The following is a 20483-nucleotide window of genomic DNA, read 5'->3' on the forward strand; positions in this document are numbered from 1 at the left end:
AGGACACCCAAAGTAATACCCATTCCTAGCTTGAGTCGAACCAAACGTCTTCAATGGTTGTGGGTCGAGCATTCAATGTGCTCATATACCGATGGACCACTAGTAAGTGCCTACGACATTTTTAGGTCTGATCTGTCAATGCCACTTCTAATTAGTTGATTGATTGCCTGATTACTTAACAATTATAAGATGAAGGGACAATCCCAAACAAGCATGGACAACACAACCCCACAGAGGATTATAATGCTAGCGTAGAGACCAGGAATTTATGAATGAAGGGGACTTGACTGTAACCGAAAACCGGAGTATTGTGGCTTCTTTTTTTAGATCGGTGCTATATTTTACCATTATCCTGCACTTTTTGAATTAAATCTGGGGCAAAAAGGAATTAGAACCCCTAAAAACCAATGGGCACACCGCTGACAAATGTCAACCCAGAACAGTGCAATGGGGAACTGCGAATTTTCCATGGTCAAATTTGCAACTGGCTACTCATCAAGCGCGCACGGAATTTCTTATCATCTTTTTTAAAAAATGAAAATAAAACACACAGACAGACAGACAGACAGAGAGAGAGAGAGAGAGAGAGAGAGAGAGAGAGAGAGAGAGAGAGAGAGAGAGAGAGAGAGAGAGAGAGAGAGAGAGAGAGAGAGAGAGAGAGAGAGAGAGACACGCACACAAATGGATTTGTTTGAATTAACGAAAACGCCTGATTAAGTTTTCCGCAATGGTAAACAAAAAGTTTGGTATCCTTTACTCAATTCTGTCAGTTTAATTTATTTATTTTTGTAACTATAAACAAATATGCACGATTACTAACAGAATTTGGTTCTAGTGAACAATCATATCTTTGTCGCTGACAAATTACAGATCAAGATGGAAAACTGACTTTTATTGACCATTCTGCACCTCTGTATTGTTCACTTCTGAAAAGATATCTGTGTGTTTTTCATGAAGTCTACCACATTATATACGCTCCTTAATTTCATATTACTTTGAAAATTACATTCAGAAAAATGTAATTTGTTGTGAACCTAAAGGTAGAACTGGTGTAACAGCTAAAAATGAAACCATGAGCTTGCATTTTCCGAAAAAATTATAAATCCGATAAGTCGCTGTTACTTGATGATACAGTCACTTTGCAAGGACTAAAAGGATAAATCATCAACCGGTTTTACTTTCACTGATGGGCAACCAAATCCATACGGAAATCATGCTCCTTCTCCCCCTAGAGCCATCCTCCTAATGAACAGATACGGAAGCTTAATTCATTAAAGCTTGCTTCGTTCACGTGCGAAGTATACTCCCCCTCTTCCAGAAAGCGGAAGAGAAGAGAGAAATGAACAAATACCTCAACAAGGCGAAAATATGCAATCAGCATAGCGACCTTTACGATCGTTATGCACGGGACGTTAAAACAAGCAAAGGATGTTACGTGGCCGTTTACAACGTGCTAAAAGGCAGGGAAAACTTCTGTTAATAGAAGTTACGAAACAGCAAGGTTATGCTTGCTAGATATTTACTTACCTTGCTTCCTAATTCACCACCAAACATTACACGCAGAGCTGGGAAATTTAATGTGCATTCCCCTGTATATCTGGAACTGTTATATAAGACTTATATCATCTTATCTTATATGATGATGGACACCAGGGAAAGGATGTAAATACATATCTTCATAGTGCTAAAATCAATGTTATTTTGAATTCTCTTGAGAATTGTGCTATGTGAGATCGAAATATACTACGTATTTTTATTTTTATATATATTTTACACATTTTAGTTATTTTTACACATAATTTCCATATTTTCAAACATTTTCCTACATATATCCTATATTCATGCTACTACTACATTTTTCATCTTGTGTTAAATACCAAATGACTTTCGTTCATCTGTGTTCTGTTCGTTTTGGACGCTATTCTCAATCTTGACAATAGACAATGCATCTGTTATTATTATAACATTCTTGTCAACAATGGAAAATGCAAGCTTTCGCGGCGAAATCCATAGAATATTTTAAATTAAATATACTCCCGTTACGTCATGGGCTATTGAATGCAGTTTCAGTCAATATAAATCTGTCTTTAGGGAAAACAGGAGGAGATTAACGGTTCGGCACTTAAAAGAAAATTAGTTAGGTAACCCATTGTTTTGGTAAAAAATAAAGCATATTTGAATTTTGAATTACAATTAATGTCATGCAAACCCTGTGCAAACCCAATACATTTTATTTAGCTAGGTGAGCCGCTGGCTTGATGACAATTGTCATTTCTCAAACTTGTTAAGTCTACATTTTGATTAAAATAACAGAACTAAATGCATATTTACATATGCACCACTTTTTTGGTAATTTACATGATTCCGTTCCTTGATGATCACCAGTGTCTTTAAACACTTTAAACTAACGCTTTTCTCCCACTTTTGGCTTGAGGACGAGCATGTGAAATGGGCGAAGGAACAATCACACGGACACACACACAGGACACCGAAGACAAACCCACCAAGGATCATACTGGATATGAGCCCACCTGCCAGAACTCGCCTGACCGAAATGGAAAACAAATTTACATGAACATATACCTTTACTGCAATAGATACTTGGGAATAACTTTACTTTCAAACGTGGCTGTTTGGAAGGCTTGCCTTTCCGTCGACCATCAGGAACCACACTGTGGACCACCAGTGGTCCGCGAATCGCGCTTTGAGAAACATTCTAAAGGGAGATACATGTAACTTGGACACCCTTTACATTCTTCATTGACGCTAAATTTTTTTTAAAAGGCAAAAGAACCTATGGTAAAGTGGTTGTATGAAAGTGCAATCCCGAGGCTACGGTCATCGCCTCACTTCCCAGAGATTCCGGGTTCGGCAACCGACAAAAGGGTGTGTTTGTGATATGGATCACTCCAGAATAGAACGTGTGCGGAAGGGGCAGGCAAAGGGTTATTTACCTCCGATATACTACTATACACACACAAAGAAACGTTTCTCCTTTCAACACAACCTCGCACTTCTTTCATCCTTTGATTGATTCGGTTTATTTTACCTTACTTTTTATTCCAAGGCTGGAATTCGAACTCGAGACCCCTGCATCGTGGCGCGTTGTGATAACCACTCCGCCACGGAGGTTGGCAAACTCGCATTTCATGTCATTTGTAAATACATGCGAGTCTCCAACAAAGTCACTCCCGTGGTCCAACCCCCTTACGGGTCCGCAAAGCCTTGTCTGAGGAAAGGTTATTTGTTTCTTATCATATTTTAAATGATTTCAGCACATTGAGTATGATCTGCGTGTGTTTGGATACACAAAAGTCACACGCCTGAAAAATGTTCGTCTAAAGTTAATTTTATGCTCAGATAGGCTAATCAGAACCTGACCTACATTTTTGTGGTTTCAAACCACCGTGTGACTACCGGGACCCTTTGATTACAAATTGACAGCGCTCGGGGAGGCCCGTAAAGAATCTCTAATGCAAGTTATTTTTGATAACATAGAGATTGTTTGGCTTATGTAGACATTAGGTTAAACGTGTGAGACGACAGAGCCGGCTAGTAAACACGGAATTCCGGGTTCGGTCCTGGTGGAGACACACTGCACAGTGGTTCAGATTCCACTTTAAATTGTATGTCTAGTCCCTATAAGTTCCCTAGCATTAAGCATAAAAGTGACGTTTTTAAAGAAAAAGTGGGAAGAAACAGACAAGGAAGTATAAGGACGAGCCTGTGGCTTTTGTTATAGGTACAATCTCAGCATTTGCCTGGAGAGTGTGAGAAAAGTCACAGAGAACATGCATAGCTCGCCGTGGTGCATAACATACTGAAACAAGTCATTTAAGCATATAAAACTACACATTTTTATGGTCAATACGATAATACAATCAGTAATATCAAAAACTCAAGATCTATATGGATAGCTGAGGGAGATACGTAAAAGAAAGAGGAACAATATGAGAAAGCTAGAAGTTGCTGGAGCATTAGCAGACTGCATATAGTGTTATAAGAAAGGATTAGGTTTTGATTGACACTATCCTAAAAAAAGACGAAAAATGTGGAGAAACCGTGAAACTGATGTTCAACTCTTCCCTTCTTTCAGTTTTAGATGCCAACCATGTTCCTAACCAACAGCAACATTGACCCAATATAGACTTGGCACTAGTGTTGGCCAATGTCCACACACAAGTAAACTTCAAAGGAGAAACAAACAGTTTGCGCAAACATGAACAAGACTATTATTGAGAAACACTGATTATCACAACAATTGTTCAAGTCGTGGGAAAACATTGAGCTGGGGGAGGGGGTGTACCGGAAAATTCCTAGTGAAGTTTTACACAAGGTTGGCAACATTGTATTTGAGTTCACAAGTTAGTTAGTAAATACACGCTCTTCTATTTCCCAACTAACTCTTCTTCGCTTGTCAAGAAATAGTACGAAATGCACTACAACTCTATGCCTGCTTGAAAAGCACTTTTTTAAAAAAGGTTAATAAAATAAAAGAAACACCTTACCTAAGGACTCCATTACGTTAAGCCTGAATCAGAACCGGCGACCCACACTCGAAACAGCATGGAAACACGACGACCATTGTTAAAACACTCCACATTAACAACGCGAAACCTCAATACACCACACTATTTGCACGCAAAACCCCCACACTGCCACACGGATTGTTTTCCACACTTCTCATACGCCGGCGCAAATCTCCAACACAAACTACAACTCCCGACTTGTGATCGTACGCGACTAGCCCGAGGGCACGGAACGAACTGCTCGCGCATGCGCAGTGGGTTCTTATTTAGGGATTCCTCCTTTTTTTTCTTCGTTTTTTATTTGGCAGCGTTGGCATTCTTTACTTCGAGCAGCTGCCTGGGGTACGATCCCATCGCGTACTATAGACGTACAGCATGGGAACGGATGGATCATCATCATATTGTTGTGTATAGGTAAGCAAAATACGTCATTCCAAAATGTTAATGTACTTCCACATCTGAAATTGCATGTACGTGGATACTCGTTCGTCACGGATTCATCGTATTTACTCCGTTTTAGAAACAAAATACGTTCGCTATCAATACCTAACGACGTAACTTCAAAACGATTATTTACAGGGCAGTGCAGATTCTCACCGATACCGACGCCTGAAAATTGTAATAATTAAAAGTTGTTCAAAATATATATTAATATTAGTGTAAGTATTCCATTGTAATTATGTGCATCAATTTTCCAAGATATTTGAGAATTACATCAGAATATTAAATTACATGTCGTGTTATTACAAAATTCAGTCTTCTTCACACACAACTGCAAAATGAAAATAAACTTCGAATTGTGCATAATTTCCAAAACATTGGTATCGGCATCGGCTTAACCCTATTTCATGTACAGTTGGATCCATGAGTATTACCGTGCAAATTGTCCATCGCCATGTTCGTGCACTTTATTTCACCCAATTAGAGTTTCAAGAATTAAAAGAAAACTCAAAACAAGCTGTTGACAACTTCTGCATCAGCGTACATAAAAATCCATCGGTTAAAAACACACAGGATGGAACAGAAAAATTAATGGAAATAGTCATGGACATTTTGCCGAGCAATACTAGTGCATCCCACTGTACACGTTCGACACCAATTTTTTAAACTCTGATATACGGATTGTCGACAGTGGTGCCAGATTATATGAGCCCGTGGAGCTCGAGACCACCCAATAATTTGCCTTGTTATTGCATTTTATTTACAAATAAGATCGCCGCGCTTAAAAGAAGAAAATTATACTTTTCAGTGTTCTATATTATTTACACTATCTCTGGTCACATCCTTATGAAGAAAGTAAGGGAGGATAAGGGTTTATAACCAGGTGTTATATTCTCAAAATAGGCACACAAAAAAGACCGAAAAATACATATCAGGCACTAAAATTGATAAACATCGGCAGATTATCATCTTACCACATTAGGTACTCAAAAAGGGATTATCTTCGAAATAGGCAAAAACATTACCACAAAATGCTTGTATTCCACTCAAAAATTGCCTGAATCTGTTTTTAAACGTAAAAAGGCTACATTTTCTGGCCAAGAGAGCAAAAAGGATTCACTTTTCGCTAATTGCGAAGATGAGGATGACTGATGCTTAGATGAAATTATGAAGGTAAAATCACAATGGATATCCATGACCAGGTCAGGATTCGAACCAGGGACACCTGACGTCGTAGTACACTGTGCTAACCACAGGAACGAAAAATGAATTTAAGGCAAATCCTCGGGCTATTATGACATATCTTACTGCATACAATTATAAAACAAATCTTCGAATTCAGCCTACCCTATGTTTTTTAAAAGTTGGCACCCCTTATTGTCAATATATGAAAGCCGGCAATGATTAAAAATCTATTTTACACCAAAAAAACAAGCTGGAGATTCAAGATTCTTGAAAGAACTCCGGTGGAAACCACAAACATTTAGGCGTTGACCCAGAGTCTTGGGGACAATTGAGACAACTACTTGTAAAAGTAGCGGGCTTCAGTCACAAAAGCAAGATAACAACGGTGATAAGACCCGATGCGCTGACCAGGCGCCACCCAATGAAAAAGCCGACCCTGGCATCACTTCTGATGCTGGATCGCGAGAGGTTCTGAAATTTATCATTTTAGTTTCCGTACCATTTTTCATTAACCAAAATACGTACTTTGCATGTATAAATATATGGAGTGTGAATATGATAAGTGTTTCTGCCACGCTTCCCCTGTTCAGCTGACAAAACTTGTGAATTACAATGCATAAATATTATCTCACTACAGTTTTTTTCCAAGTAGCAACATTATAATAAAAAAATACCACCGCGGTTTCCCGAGCGTAATAACACAGCCATTGGTTTCACAAGTAGCATTAATTGGAATTGTAGGTGTTCAAAACGCAACATGCCAATGAAATTCAGCACTTAGCTAATTTATTTAATAATGTTGGCCTGGGGAAACCTTAAGAGTTCATTAGATCCAGTGATTGGCAACTAATTTAAACCTAATTTTATATTTTCCAACAAACCCAGATAAAATCTTTATAATTTATTTGTTAGTATTTAATTTCAAGTGTACAAAGTTTTAAAAAATAGGTATTTAGTAAAACTGTTTGGATCGGAGCGTCGACTTTTAAAAAAAATAATTTACCAGGCTGCGGTCTCGTGAAGGTTGAGAATCACTGCCATAGAGGGCTGAAGTTGAGTTTAATACGCGTATATGTATCCATATATTAAGAAACGAATCTTCAGAAGCCAAGTGCCATATTGTAAAACAAGGAGCAAATGGAAAGCCAGGAATGTGATGACATCACGTTGATTCCGAGTAACAACGGGTCAAGAGGTCACCGAGATGTACAGCAAGTCACGACTTTGTAACCACCGCAAGTAAAATATGCCGAATCGTCAGAAAACTTCCAGCCGACCTTCGAAACAGGTCTTCTCCTGGGGATCCTTAAACCACCTAGCATTCATCATGTAAAAATAACTCAAAGGATTGGCCAAATGTACGCGGAGAGACAGGGCATCGGTACTAACCACGGTAATAAAAATGGCAGAAGAATTCCCGCTACAATAAAACCTTTGGTAGGTAAAAAGGGTGATGCTAGTTGGTTTCTATTTTTGGATATTTTATGTCGCTCTTTCTACACGTTGCATGAATGGATGATTTATTTTACTTTGCCTTTCTGCCACTTTTGGCTAATCGCGAAGTTGAGGATGAGTGATGTGATAAAATTGATGAATGGACACACACAGAACGCTCGTGCCCAGACCGGGACTCGAACTCGGGACCCCTGACGTCGTAGCGTGCTGTGGAAACCACTCCGCCAAAGAGGTCGGCCTTTGCTCCAAGTTATAAACAACTGTTAAAAATCCATTTGAAAAATCCATCAATCGGTCAATAAATCGATTAATTCATCCGGTCAACAGATTTAAATTTCTAGGCTACCGACAGCGATTTTTTTTTTTTTTTTATTTTTTGGGTAAGATTATAAGAAACCGGTACCAAACCTCAACGTAGTAATTTATGGGTATTATATAAAAAAAAACAATTCGAAACAACATGAAACTAAATGAAACATCAAAACCCATGTTTTGTACAAACGAAAAAATGGGCAAAGTGGGGGAGCGATATGCACCCTAGTGCTCCGATGGTCCTGAAAATAGCAACCAGAGCACAAAACTTAGGAAAAACGACACAGAAACTTCGCTACAAGCCTGTGCTACGCGCTCCAAAACTATTAAATTCACACGGTGTACCACACGAGGCCTGGAGTCTCCAGTAAATCCTCAGCGTTATCTCGCATCGCCCTGTGCAACGGAGTGTTATCCTGGACCTCGATGCGCTGGCAGAGATTGCATCAACGCTAAACGCGACGTTTCACCGAGGAGGTGCACTGAGGTATGTCGAGGAAGTTGTAAAAGGAAGAACAGTTACCTCATGGGTACGATGGTAAGCTTCGCTGGCTTGTACCCATGCACGCAGCGAATGATAGCGTGGATAACTGGCTGCATATAAAAAATAACCACCTTTTGTCATGTTAATATCGAGCTGAGAAGACTCTACTTATCAATAAAAATGGCAACTTTCCTTCAAAGGTTCCAGCAAGAGCGACAAACCTAACCTACCGCATTGTACTGGAGGAATTGCTCGATTAAGTTAAGTTGGGTCATGTTAAAACTCTACTTATCAATGAAAATGGCAATTTTCTTTCAAAGGTTCCAGTGAGAAGAACAAAATTTACTTAAGCTTGGGTCACATTAAGACTACATCAATGAAAATGGCAATTTTCCTTCAAAGGTTCCAGTAAGAAAAATAATATTTACTTAAACTTGGATCATATTAAAACTCTACTTATCAATGAAAATGGCAACTTTCCTTCAAAGGTTCCAGTAAGAAGAACAAAATTTACTTAAACTTGGGTCATATTACGACTACTTATCAATGAAAATGGCAATTTTCCTTCAAAGGTTCCAGTAAGAAGAACAAAATTTACATAAACTTGGAGCATATTAAGACTCTACTTATCAATGAAAATGGCAACTTTCTTTTAAAGGCTCCAGCAAGAAGAACAAAATGTACTTATACTTGGGTCATATTAAGACTCTGCTAATCAATGAAAATGGCACTTGCCTTCAAAGGTTCCAGTAAGAAGAACAAAATTTGCTTACACTTTGGTCATATTAAGACTACTTATCAATGAAAATGGCAACTTTACTTCAAAGGTTCCAGATAGAAGAACTTGGGTCATATTAAGACTCTACTTATCAATGAAAATGGCAATTTTCCTTCAAAGGTTCCAGTAAGAAGAACAAAATTTACTTAAACTTGGGTCATGGTAAGACTCCACTTACCAATGAAAATGGCAATTTTCCTTCAAAGGTTCCAGCAAAAAGAACAAATCGAGTATTGTGCTCAGAGAATTCCTCGATTTACTCATACTTGGGTCATGCTAATATCGAGCTTCCTGAACAACTGCTATTGAAATTACCAATAGGATTTCTCACAAATCACGTGTATTCGTTTACATTGACTTCACTCTTAGAGCGGACAGAAGCTAATTATACCTAAACAAGTCACATATAAAAGCAGTCTTGATTTAGACAGAACCATATATCATATAGTACAGACCGTATGCGTACACTGTACATTAAAATTTACTAAACTCTTGAACGAGACGAAATTCTCGGTGAATAAACCTCGGAAGGGTCTGAACTCGTTCTCGTCATTCTTTTCGAGCAGAGGTCTACGTCTGGCACAATTATCTAAACGAGACAAGAGAATTGTCTCCATAATTTATTTAACATATCATTCAAAGACATGAAACGTCTTCACAGGATTTTTACTCCTAAGCATCAATATTTTAAATCCCTTTAGGTAGGCATGGAACAGCTTCACTTCCATTTCTTTTTCACCACCGCAGTTCTTACCACAAATCCGACATCTGGAAGAACGGTGGAGAGAAAAGGCATTGCATTTGCGGTCGAAGTTTCATCAGAATAGCCCATACCGTTAGCAGACACAAAAGAGGGAAAAAATAACATGTGTTCGCAGATGCTTGTGGTGTAACCTGAAACATTTATCAGCTTTTACTGAAAAAGATGACAATATTAAAGCTCATGAACACTGATACGAACGAAAGATTGCAGATATTTCTTGATCAACCAAGAGTGGAAAAATTCTGGTTGAAAAGAAAAAGGTTACTATAAAACACGAAACGCGCTGAAGAAAGAAAAAGAACATTTTCATTCTGATACCTGATTTATTCCATTATATCTGTGTCGGTTTCCACGTTGGGTGAATCCTTTCTTCAATCAAACGTCCACAAGAGCATATCCATGGCAACCAATGCTATCTATTGGAGTAGCTTCTACAAATAACTTGCCCCCTGAACTTCAAAACAATCGACATGCGATTTCTATTGAAGATGCTGCACAAATGACTTTTAATAATATACGTAGAGGTACGAACGGAAATGAAATCGCTTTCCAACCAACCAACCAACCTCCCTCTCTCTCTCTGTGTGTGCATGTATTTCGTGTAGCTAATCAACACTTCAACGGTATCGTCGAGATTAAGGAAAAATTTAAGAAAAGGGATGCAAAATACGAAAAATATGAAGAAAAAAAATAATTTTGTCTATATCTTGGGATACACGATATTTTCCTGTAGTCAATGGGTGCTTCGATAGATTTCTAAATTTCGGTGGTTCAATTCAACTTTCGGGTCTCTCCGATGACATAATGGTAATAGAGGCGTCCCGGATTCGATACCTGATGCAGGTAGTAGTTCAGATCCCACTTTAAACTGTAGGTCCAGTCCCGATTAGACTATATATGCATAAAGTGGACTTAAAAACAACAATTCAAACAAAGAAAGAAATAAACCAAATCAACAAAACTAATGGGTTCTATTGGGTTCCGTAACAGGACCGGGACCTTTTTTCTCGCACAATGGTTATTTACGGTCCAGAACCCATTTAGGCTTGATTTTCTCTCCTGGACCGGATTGAATTGAATTTAGGTTAAAATTCCTGGACCCTTAACAACCCTGCTTTAAATTTTAAGTCCAGTCCTCACAAAGCTCTCTAAGTCTAAAGTGAACTCAAAACTTGACCTTTGCATGGTTTCAGTTTAACAGGATCGGGAAAAAGAGCACTACATCGCAATGGCAACTTTAGAAAAACCGTCGTAATTCAATCATCTTGTCTGTCGAGAGAATTTCTACCAATTGAGTCTTGCACACACACACACACACAAAAACTCTGGTAGTCTTCCTTGCAGCTCTTGACAAAGAAGAATGCCCAAGTGTTACTTGCCCCCATTTTACGGTTCCTTCATGTTTATTGCAGCAAATCACCCACCCACTCGCTGGCCATCCGCGTTTCCTGCAGCTTGTTGCCTGGAGGAAAAGTGGACCAGGCATCCTCACATCGCAAGCCATGAACAACAATTTCCGGTCTTGCAGTCGCGACGAAGAACAAGAGAGAACAAAAAGGAATATTGCGGAATGTCTAAAAAAAAACTTCAAAAGAAGGACATGTACTTCTGCATTACTCTGGCTCAGTTTATCATCATGCTACTGACCTCAAGTTCGAAGGGACCTTGTGGTAATCTTAAGAGAAAAGTGCATTTTTTTTAAAGTAGTGTCAAAATCGTGACTGCATCCTGAACTGCGCGCAATACACGAGATTCTGTGTTTGGAAGTCGTCAAGGTATTGAATGGCTTGAAAGAAAGTACTTTTTGAAATTTATTCTGCTTTGAAACCGAATAAATCGATTTTGAAAATGACCTTACTGAAATCCAAACAATTTTCAGTCCACTCAAACCAGAGCAGTTGTAGTTTTCTGCGTGAACCCTCCCACTGGGAGAACTAAGGGACGTGATTGGTCAATAGCGGGGTTGCCTTTCCTACGAGTCACAGAAGGCGCTCGAAACAGCCAATCTGACAAGCATATTCTTGAAATCTGCCCGCGCTCTTATGCTACTGGAGGCCGGGAATAAAGCTGGCCGTACTATAGTTCATCGCCCACGACCAGGTATCACGTTAAGGTGGTACAAGAAGAGGGGGTCGCAACCGTATTGGCAGAAACATCGTACCCCTTCCTCTCAAATAATTTCGCTATCAATATGTAATGATAATGACACACACACTTTGAAACTGTGGAAAAATTTTGCAACTGAACTTTGAAATGATCAGGTGAAATTTCACAACGAGGAGAGGGTCTGCATTTCCAGAGGCTCCCGCGTACCCAAGTTGTTAGCGCTCTCGCCGTTGGTGCGAGCGGCAGCGGTTTCGATTCCCGGTGAGAGCCCAAAAATCCCAGTGTTGACCCAGCACCGTGAGAAAAATTGGGAAGCAACTTGAAAAGAAGAAGTAGCGGAAATGGGACTTGATGGGTGGACCACGCATCATCCAATAAAAAAAGTTACTTGGCAGGCCCTGGTATCCGGGTATCGAACCCGGGACCCCTTGGTGTAAATTTATACATATTATCTTGTAACAAAATACTCAGTAACGTGTATTCAATTTAAACTGACACACATCTGTGCGCATGTCACGAACTACGGAATTGATTGATTGATTTACTTTATTTTACTTCGCTTTTTGGACCACTTTTGGCTAATTTGCGAGGATGGGGATGAGTGATTATGTGATGAAATTGATGAATGGACACTTACAAACATCCATGCCCAGGCCGGGATTCGAACCCGGGACCCCTGGCGTCGTAGCCCGATGTGCTAACCAATCCGCCACGGGCCGGCAAGTACAAAAGTACTCCGAAAATATTCTGGCATCTTTGTTGACAATGACAATGCAGAGTATACACCCTGAAACCTGGCACTACTCTCAGTCGAAACCTCTATATGAGCTTTCCATTGGCACTCGAGCAGCTTTCTTTGCCCTTGTTGTGTGGTATGTATGTTAAGAGTAAGAGAGGAGGATGAAGAACTATGCAATGCACGATCGGACACCACTCTCGGGGACAACTTGCAAACCGCTTTCTTTGTCTTTTCCTTGGAAGGAACTTCTGCCATCACCAGCAGCAAATGGTGTGCTGTAGGCTGTCTATACGAATCTACGTCTACATTCATCGTCGACTTGTAATCAAGTGTTCGCAGATTCGATACCCGGCGGAGGGACATAGTGATTTTGATCCATCGGCGTCGAGAGGGAGATCGAACAGGTCCGTCGACCAGCTCTGGGAAATTGGCACCGTTCATTTCAAGTTAAAAAAAAGTTTGTTACTTTAATGTTAATAACAGAAATACGAAATAAAGTCGAGTTAGTTATTACTCGAACAAAATGACGAAGTAAAGAAATGCGTTAAATCGAACATTATACTTTAGGTAAGAGGGCACACAACAATCACTATGGCCAGTGCCGGCGATTGGGGGTGGCAGTTGGCCCCCACCCACTTTTTGCCACTATTGCCCCCGCACTATGCTAAACCTTATCTACCAAGGGAAAGTAAAGTGTCTCTGTCCCCCCGTTTTGGAACCCAATCGCCGCCACTGACTATGGCTGAAATTTTCTCCCAACTTTTAAAGCATTTTGTTGAACGAGGTGTATAAAAGTATATAATGAATTATATAAATATGCATTTCGGTGCACTAATTGTGTCAAATGTAAAAGACAAAAAACAGTTGTGATGGATATTCTATCATTTGGTGGATCCTGTCTCTCCAAGGATATAATAATAATAATAATAAATACATTTGTTTTATTTGTTTATATAATAAATATAGGCATAATTAATTTCATTTCTACGTATCATATTCCATCCATTTTCTGGCGACGCCCACGTTCGGATCCCACTTTAAACTGTAGTTCCAGCCCAGATTAGTCTTTCTGTGCATAAAGTTGACTCAAATGAATCATACAAGCATTCCCCTACCAATTCCCAAATGCAACCAAACACCCCCGCCCCCCAGCTAGGAATTTCCACTACACTAGGATGTAGGACATCACTTGTAGCGGTAGTGACGAGGTATAAATTGGCGCCATCTTCGAGATGCACCTTCACTTCTCTTTCCCACACACGTTGCATAATACGATAAACAGGTAACTAACTAATCTTGTTTGCGACTGCTGCTACCAGCCTTCGCGCTGATTCATACTTTGCAGCCTGCGATTAAGTGGGGAAAGGAGAGGAAAAGTGCCGATTGTATTGTGAACCAGAACGCGTCATGCGCTCTCGAGCAAGCAAACTTGCACTCACACGTAGGAAAGTACTTTGCCACTGTCGTCCTCAATGGGAAATACACTCTTGCGACAACACTCATCAGGAACATGAAAGGGGGACCAAGTTATGTGCACCGGCCTTGAGATGTAGAACACAAATATGTTCCGACGTTCGAAATGTTAGTAAGGATATAATTTCTATCTTTTGTCCATCTTTGATACTTTCACAGCTGTCAAGCCCAGAGGTGTTTTTTTTTTTAAAATCAACCTCCCTCGCCATCACACTCAACAACTCTGCGATGTGTCTGGGTATTCCAGCGAAAATAACCGTAAATTTTCGTACTCAATCTGTCCATCTGCCATGATGATGTGTGTGCCTCGTGACAACACGATGGCTGTTCCAAGTGCAACAACTGAACCTCCAGTAGCTGATGAAGAGATGGCAGCATCGCTAGTACGATGAAGATTTTCTTTCTTACTTTTCGCTATATACGAGGGACAGTCAAAATGAAAACAATTTGTTTGTCTTCTTTATCTAGTAGATTTCTGCGTGTAGGGTTGCACAAGTTTGCTGCATTTTAGCATAGACCCATTGCTGATCGACAAATATTTTTCAAGTCTGAGTTAGTGCCTGTGTTGCTCAAGAAGAAGAATATTTAGAATGCAGGTGCTGTACTTGAGCCACTGCGAAGGTCTCTCCACCCATCTATCTGCGAACTGAGGCCATTGTTCAACATCCTACTCTGTATGCTTGATGGTGTGATAAGCATGCACAGGAAAATTGAATTTTCATTTGCAAGAAAATGTCTATAAATAAGTTTTTGGCTTCCAGATGGAAAGAAACCATTGCTCTTCGCTGGTGCAAGTGTAGGGAGGAGACGCCATCTTTCAAATTACAAAAATGGCGTCTTGAAGGTCGCCTGATCAGTGTTGCAGCCCCGAGGTAGTTTTGTAAATAACAGTTGATACCTCATGTAAATTTGAGTTGCATACAGTCTGTCCTATAATTTTTGTTCGACTTTTAAGGTTCTGATTTGACTGTCCCTCGCATATCTCACCCGCCCTTCGGATGGTGAACACCTCTCTCGTCAATATTTTTTAGATCTTAAGGAACGAAACACACATGACTTTTAGAGCATCACTTGGGTACACCGTGGTAATAAATACATTATAACATAATGAGTAGTTAGGAGTGCAACGCCAGACTTTCTCGCGGGAGAGAACCACTGGATGGCTGCAAAAGATTTTGGTGGGCCACGTCTTCAAGAAAGAAATGTAATTCAATATTCATATTATTATGCGATCCAAGCATATTTAATTTGAAAAATGTGCATATTAAATTGAGTTAAATCAATTAACTATTGTAGCAACTAACCAATCAATTATATAACAAATGTTCTTTCTTCTTATTTACACAGTATATATTGCATTATCATTCATTTTGTTATTTTTTCTCTTGTATTTTGTGTCTTATATTGTACATTATACAACAGTAAAGAAAAAAAGGCGAGGGAACCGTTTAAATTCAGCGAAACTGCCGCCCTGGTTTATTTAAAGGTACTAGGACACTAAACGCATACCCTCGAATGCATGCGGGTGGAGGAAGGCTTACTTCCGGAGGCCCCTTCCTCCTAATTAAAAAAAAAAAAAGTCGAGAGTGTGCTACATGGAAGTGAGATTGAGCCAAATCACTGGTATTTAATCTTTCTTATCTGCTAGTGCATGTGTATGGTCCTAGCTCACTGTACAAACTAAATTATTGCTGTCTCTCATGCAGATTGGGCATCTCCTATGTTGATCCAAAAGAAACACAGGCAAAAATCTTCCCATTCCCCATGTTCACCGCAGTAACCGCATTTTCTTACTACCCGAGCACCGAAGGCATCACAAAAGTGCATTCTCTTGTGTGAAATATGAAAATAAGGCGTTGCTCAACCTAACTGTTTGGAATTGGTTCACTGGGTTGCTACCATCGACCAAATCATCCGTGGAGGATATTCTCACGTGGAAACAAGCATTGTAGCCTCCTACCTCGCGTACAGTTATTAGTTTCCCACAGGTAGATGTGGAATTTTGTCGCCATTTAAAGTTAAGTGTGTGGAATCGAAATATTGCTGCCATTACTTTTCTAAAGTGCACTTTCGTGACTGCCATGTAAGTGGATAGTGAGCCAAAACCAACCCGCTATTTTATGCATTTTGCAAAAATGCTCTCTAGCTTCCAGTGGCGTACGATTGGCGGAGAGGAAACAGAGTTCCGCAACCAATTTTTTTACAGAAGTTACAGTAGCCTCCTCCAATTCATGAATCAAAATTATTCCTACTGTTGAATGAATTTATCTTGAAAAATTCAAAATTCTTCCTACTGTTAAATCAATTTATCTTGAAACGTGCAAAACGCTACAGTTGAAAAAAAATGTCAATGTCGTACATGTCATCAGACCTCCGTCTGCTGACAGAATTCTGCACTCCTAGTGTTGCTAACTAATATTAAATGTCACTTCTTCCCTTCGTCCATGATAAAGTTAAAGTTCCCCGTGCATATAGCATCGTGCAATGAACACCCATGCCTAGGAAAGGATTCGAACCCGAGACCCCTGGCGTCACAGCACGCTTAGTTTTCACTCCGCATCGGAGACCGGTTCATGCTGGAAAAGAAATACACTGAGGGAATGATCTCGGCCATTTTGGAGGTGATGTGATAAGCTCCACGCTCCGGCCGCCTTTAACCCCCCCTCCCAGGTACATATTAATGTGAGGCTGGGTGAGCCTCAGAGACGATTTATGCGGGGACAAGACTGGAAAAATTCCGACCTTAGATCACTCACCCTGGGAATCGAACCCGGGTCTCCCACGTGGCAGTCACAGACGCCCTACCAACTAGAACACCGCGGCTCAAAATCACTATTTCCAAATAGCTTCAAGAGCTGCACACGGGCCCTATTGGTAGCAAACAACAAATCAGAATGGCGCACGTCAGAAATACATGAATTATGACAACTATCCCTTTCATTCCCCCCGAAATTGTCATTCTGGGCCAAAATTTCACATTGCTTTGAGCCGTTCATTGATTTAAAAAAAGCATATGATTCGGTCAAAAGAGATAAATTATATAATATATTAGTAGAGTTTGGAATACCTAAGAAGCTTGTTAGTATGATAAAAGTATGCACCAGTGAAACAGAAAGTAAAATTCGTGTGGGTATTAATGTGTCTGACAAATTTACAATTCATGATGGGTTAAAACGAGGAGCTGCATTATCTCCATTCCTCTTTAATTTTGCCTTAGAATATGCTGTTAGGAAGGTAAAAGAAACTAAAGGAGGACTAAAATTAAATGGTGTGACTCAGTTGTTAGCATATGCAGATGATGTACTTACTGGGGGATGATGTAAATACAATTAAGAAGAATGCTAAAATATTTTTCAAAGCAGTAAAAGAGATAGGTTTGGAAGTTAGCAAAGAGAAAACTAAATATATGATTACAGGCCAAAACCAAGTGTTAGGTAATAATCAAAATCTAATTATTGATAACTCGTTTGAACCAGTTTCCAACATCAAATACTTAGGAGTAATATTAACAAATGAAAATTATATTAAAGAGGAAATAAAAAGTAGGCTTAATTCAGGAAATGCATGTTACTTCTCTCTTCATAAATTTTTGTCTTCTCGTTTAATATCTAAGAAACTAAAAGTTAAAATATACAAAACAGTAATTTTGCCTGTAGTATTATATGGGTTTGAAACTTGGTCCCTTACATTGAAAGATGAACACAAATTGAGAGTATTTGAAAATAAGATCTTTAGGAAAATATTTGAACCTAAAAGGGATGAGGAGACAGGTGAGTGGAGAAGGTTACATAATTTAGAACTACATAATTTGTATTCATGTCCAGATATTATTAGAATAATTTAATCAAGCAGACTTAGGTGGGCCGGCCATGTTGCACGAATGGGAGAGGAAAGTGGAGTTTGAGACGTTAATTAATTTCAAGAATTTCCTGCATGGAACAAATTACCAATCAAAAGTATTTTAAAATATCTCAAATATCTCAATGGACGAGACTTTGTGATTCAAAAACTTTGTACGATATCCCCCACACTTTTCATCCCATAAGCTTGGAAATGAACGACTTTTGAAACACGCTCTACTGTTAACTATTCCATACTGTTAACCATTGTGCATAAAGATGACATTAACAACGACCTCCTATACTTAAGGCTATCCCAAGGGTGTTCATAACGCAAAAGTGTCGCATCACTTTGGCTTAAAGAGCCGACAAGACCGAAATTGCAGGGGGGAATACCCTCGTGCGTCTACACATGAAAACGGCCCAGACGCTGACGATATATAAAAACAAGACACTTCACCTACCTGCAACAAGTCCTTGTAAGGAGTTCCCGATGAATTTCTACCAAAAAGAACAACTCTCGAATCAATGTCTACGGAAGCAGACAGAAGCTGGAGGCAGCGAAAATACGACGACAACCATACCATGTAATTTATTATGTTTGGCAAGATTTTTTTCACCCACAGTATACTTGTGAACACAGTGGCTTGCACCTGCTTCAGTCTTTACGAAATCAGAAATGAAAAACTGCTAGTGGATGTCAGTGCACATTAAAATGTCTAAGTCATTAGAGGAATGGTTCTTTTTAGTTCGTTAAAAATGTATTAGGTTTCCAAATGCAGTCAGGAAGTAAAAGTTAGAATAGCAATGGCAAAAGAAGCATTTAATAGTGTTTTAAATATGCTTTTTGGACCTTTGGACAAACAATTAAGAAAGAGACTATTGAAGTGATGTGTGAAGTGTAGAGTTGCTTGGCGCAGAAACCTGGATACGAAGTGGTAAAAGAACCTACAAGCTTTAGAAATGTGGTTATGGAAGAAAATTGCCATTTTTGTACAATTGTAAGTTCATATTTTGATTAGCCGGACCCTGTGGCCGAGTGGTTAGCTCATCGCGTTGCAACGCTAGGGGTCCCGGGTTCGAATCCCGCTCGGGCTTGGTTGATAGTGAATGTCCATTCATCAATTTCATCATTTCATCACTCATTCCCATCTTCGCAAATTAGCCAAGAGGAACAAAACGCGAAGTAAAAAAAAAAATCAATCATATTTTAATTAAAATAACTAAAGATACATTTGCATATCTAACACTTTCTATTACAGTCACGGACACTTCTGGGTTGTAACGATTCATTTAATTTCATTTATTCATTTGTCCATCAGGACAGGACCGAAGTCCTATATATGTTGAACATAATATACACAAAGATAATGTTAATAATACATACAAATATTAACAATGTTAATGTTAATACATAAAATAATGTTGAAATTGATGACAGTGAAACAACATATTATAAATACATTTAAAACTCATTTACAGTCAAGTCCAATAAAACAAACTTTTACAGAATTTTGTGCCTAATAACATTATATGAATCGAAAAATATGTCCAAGTCGTGCACTAGGAATAACTCATTAAACGATTCCTGAACTCTTACTACTGGAGAATTCTTGTGTACGTTTAACCTTCTGTTCCTCACTGTAAAGGCTTTACATGGAAGTTTGTTCTCTCTAACAGCTCAGAACATAGTCAATCTTGTCTTACTAATTTACATAAAAACATTAGATCATTAAAAACTCTTCTCTTTCAAGGTATTGAGACCAAAATGGCTACATAAAGTTGCATAATTTATATTATGATATTCAATATTGTTTTTAAAACACAACCATTTCATCATTTACATTTGTACTTTTTCCACTGCGTCCTCCCAATTCCTACGTTCCATTGGAAGTTAATGGGATTTTTACAACCCAGAAGTGTCCGTGACTGTACATATAGCCAAATCAGTTCTCTGGTAGTCACTGAGCAAATTCAATTAAACATGTCTGACAAGAATGTTGCTTTTATTTCATAGCCTCCAATAACAATAATACTTTTAGAGAATGACCTACGGTCTTGAACAGACGTCTGCCTGCATCTGTTTCATCATCTACATAGGTCCGAAGAGCCTCACTGAAATCTCCAGTTCAAAAATTTGCCATTAAGGAGGTCAGAAGTCGTAAGTGTACCGTTTTTTTCGTTGAAGAAAATGCACCGAGGCAAGCGTAAAGAAGCCCCGGGATTTGTCTGCCGAAGAAAAACTGTCGGTCGCTTTGTTCTCTTGCAGGAAGCAAAGAAAAAGTGCTCAAAGAGAAGCGTGATGTCGCATAATGATGGCAGTGCCTCGCCAGTTTGGAGTTCGCAACTTCAGAGAACTCGCAACATCGGTTCCGTGAG

At 39.2% G+C, this 20483-nt stretch overlaps 1 protein-coding gene across 7 annotated transcripts in view; it reads right to left on the reverse strand.

The window, feature by feature from the left end:
- Window positions 1–20483, reverse strand: part of Synd (protein kinase C and casein kinase substrate in neurons protein Synd) — a 246705-nt gene that overhangs the window by 108665 nt on the left and 117557 nt on the right. Inside the window, exon 1 of one of the 7 annotated variants that reach the window (XM_083129510.1) lies at window positions 4509–4737. The exons of the other annotated variants lie outside the window; for them this stretch is intronic. The gene's annotated coding sequence lies outside the window, so the exon portion shown is untranslated. Of the gene's footprint in view, window positions 1–4508; window positions 4738–20483 lie in introns of those variants that run through there. 7 annotated transcript variants of the gene reach the window in all.

The sequence above is a fragment of the Lepisma saccharinum genome, chromosome 10 (assembly GCF_977018435.1).
Source record: "Lepisma saccharinum chromosome 10, izLepSacc3.1, whole genome shotgun sequence".
NCBI classification, from domain to species: Eukaryota; Metazoa; Arthropoda; class Insecta; order Zygentoma; family Lepismatidae; genus Lepisma; species Lepisma saccharinum.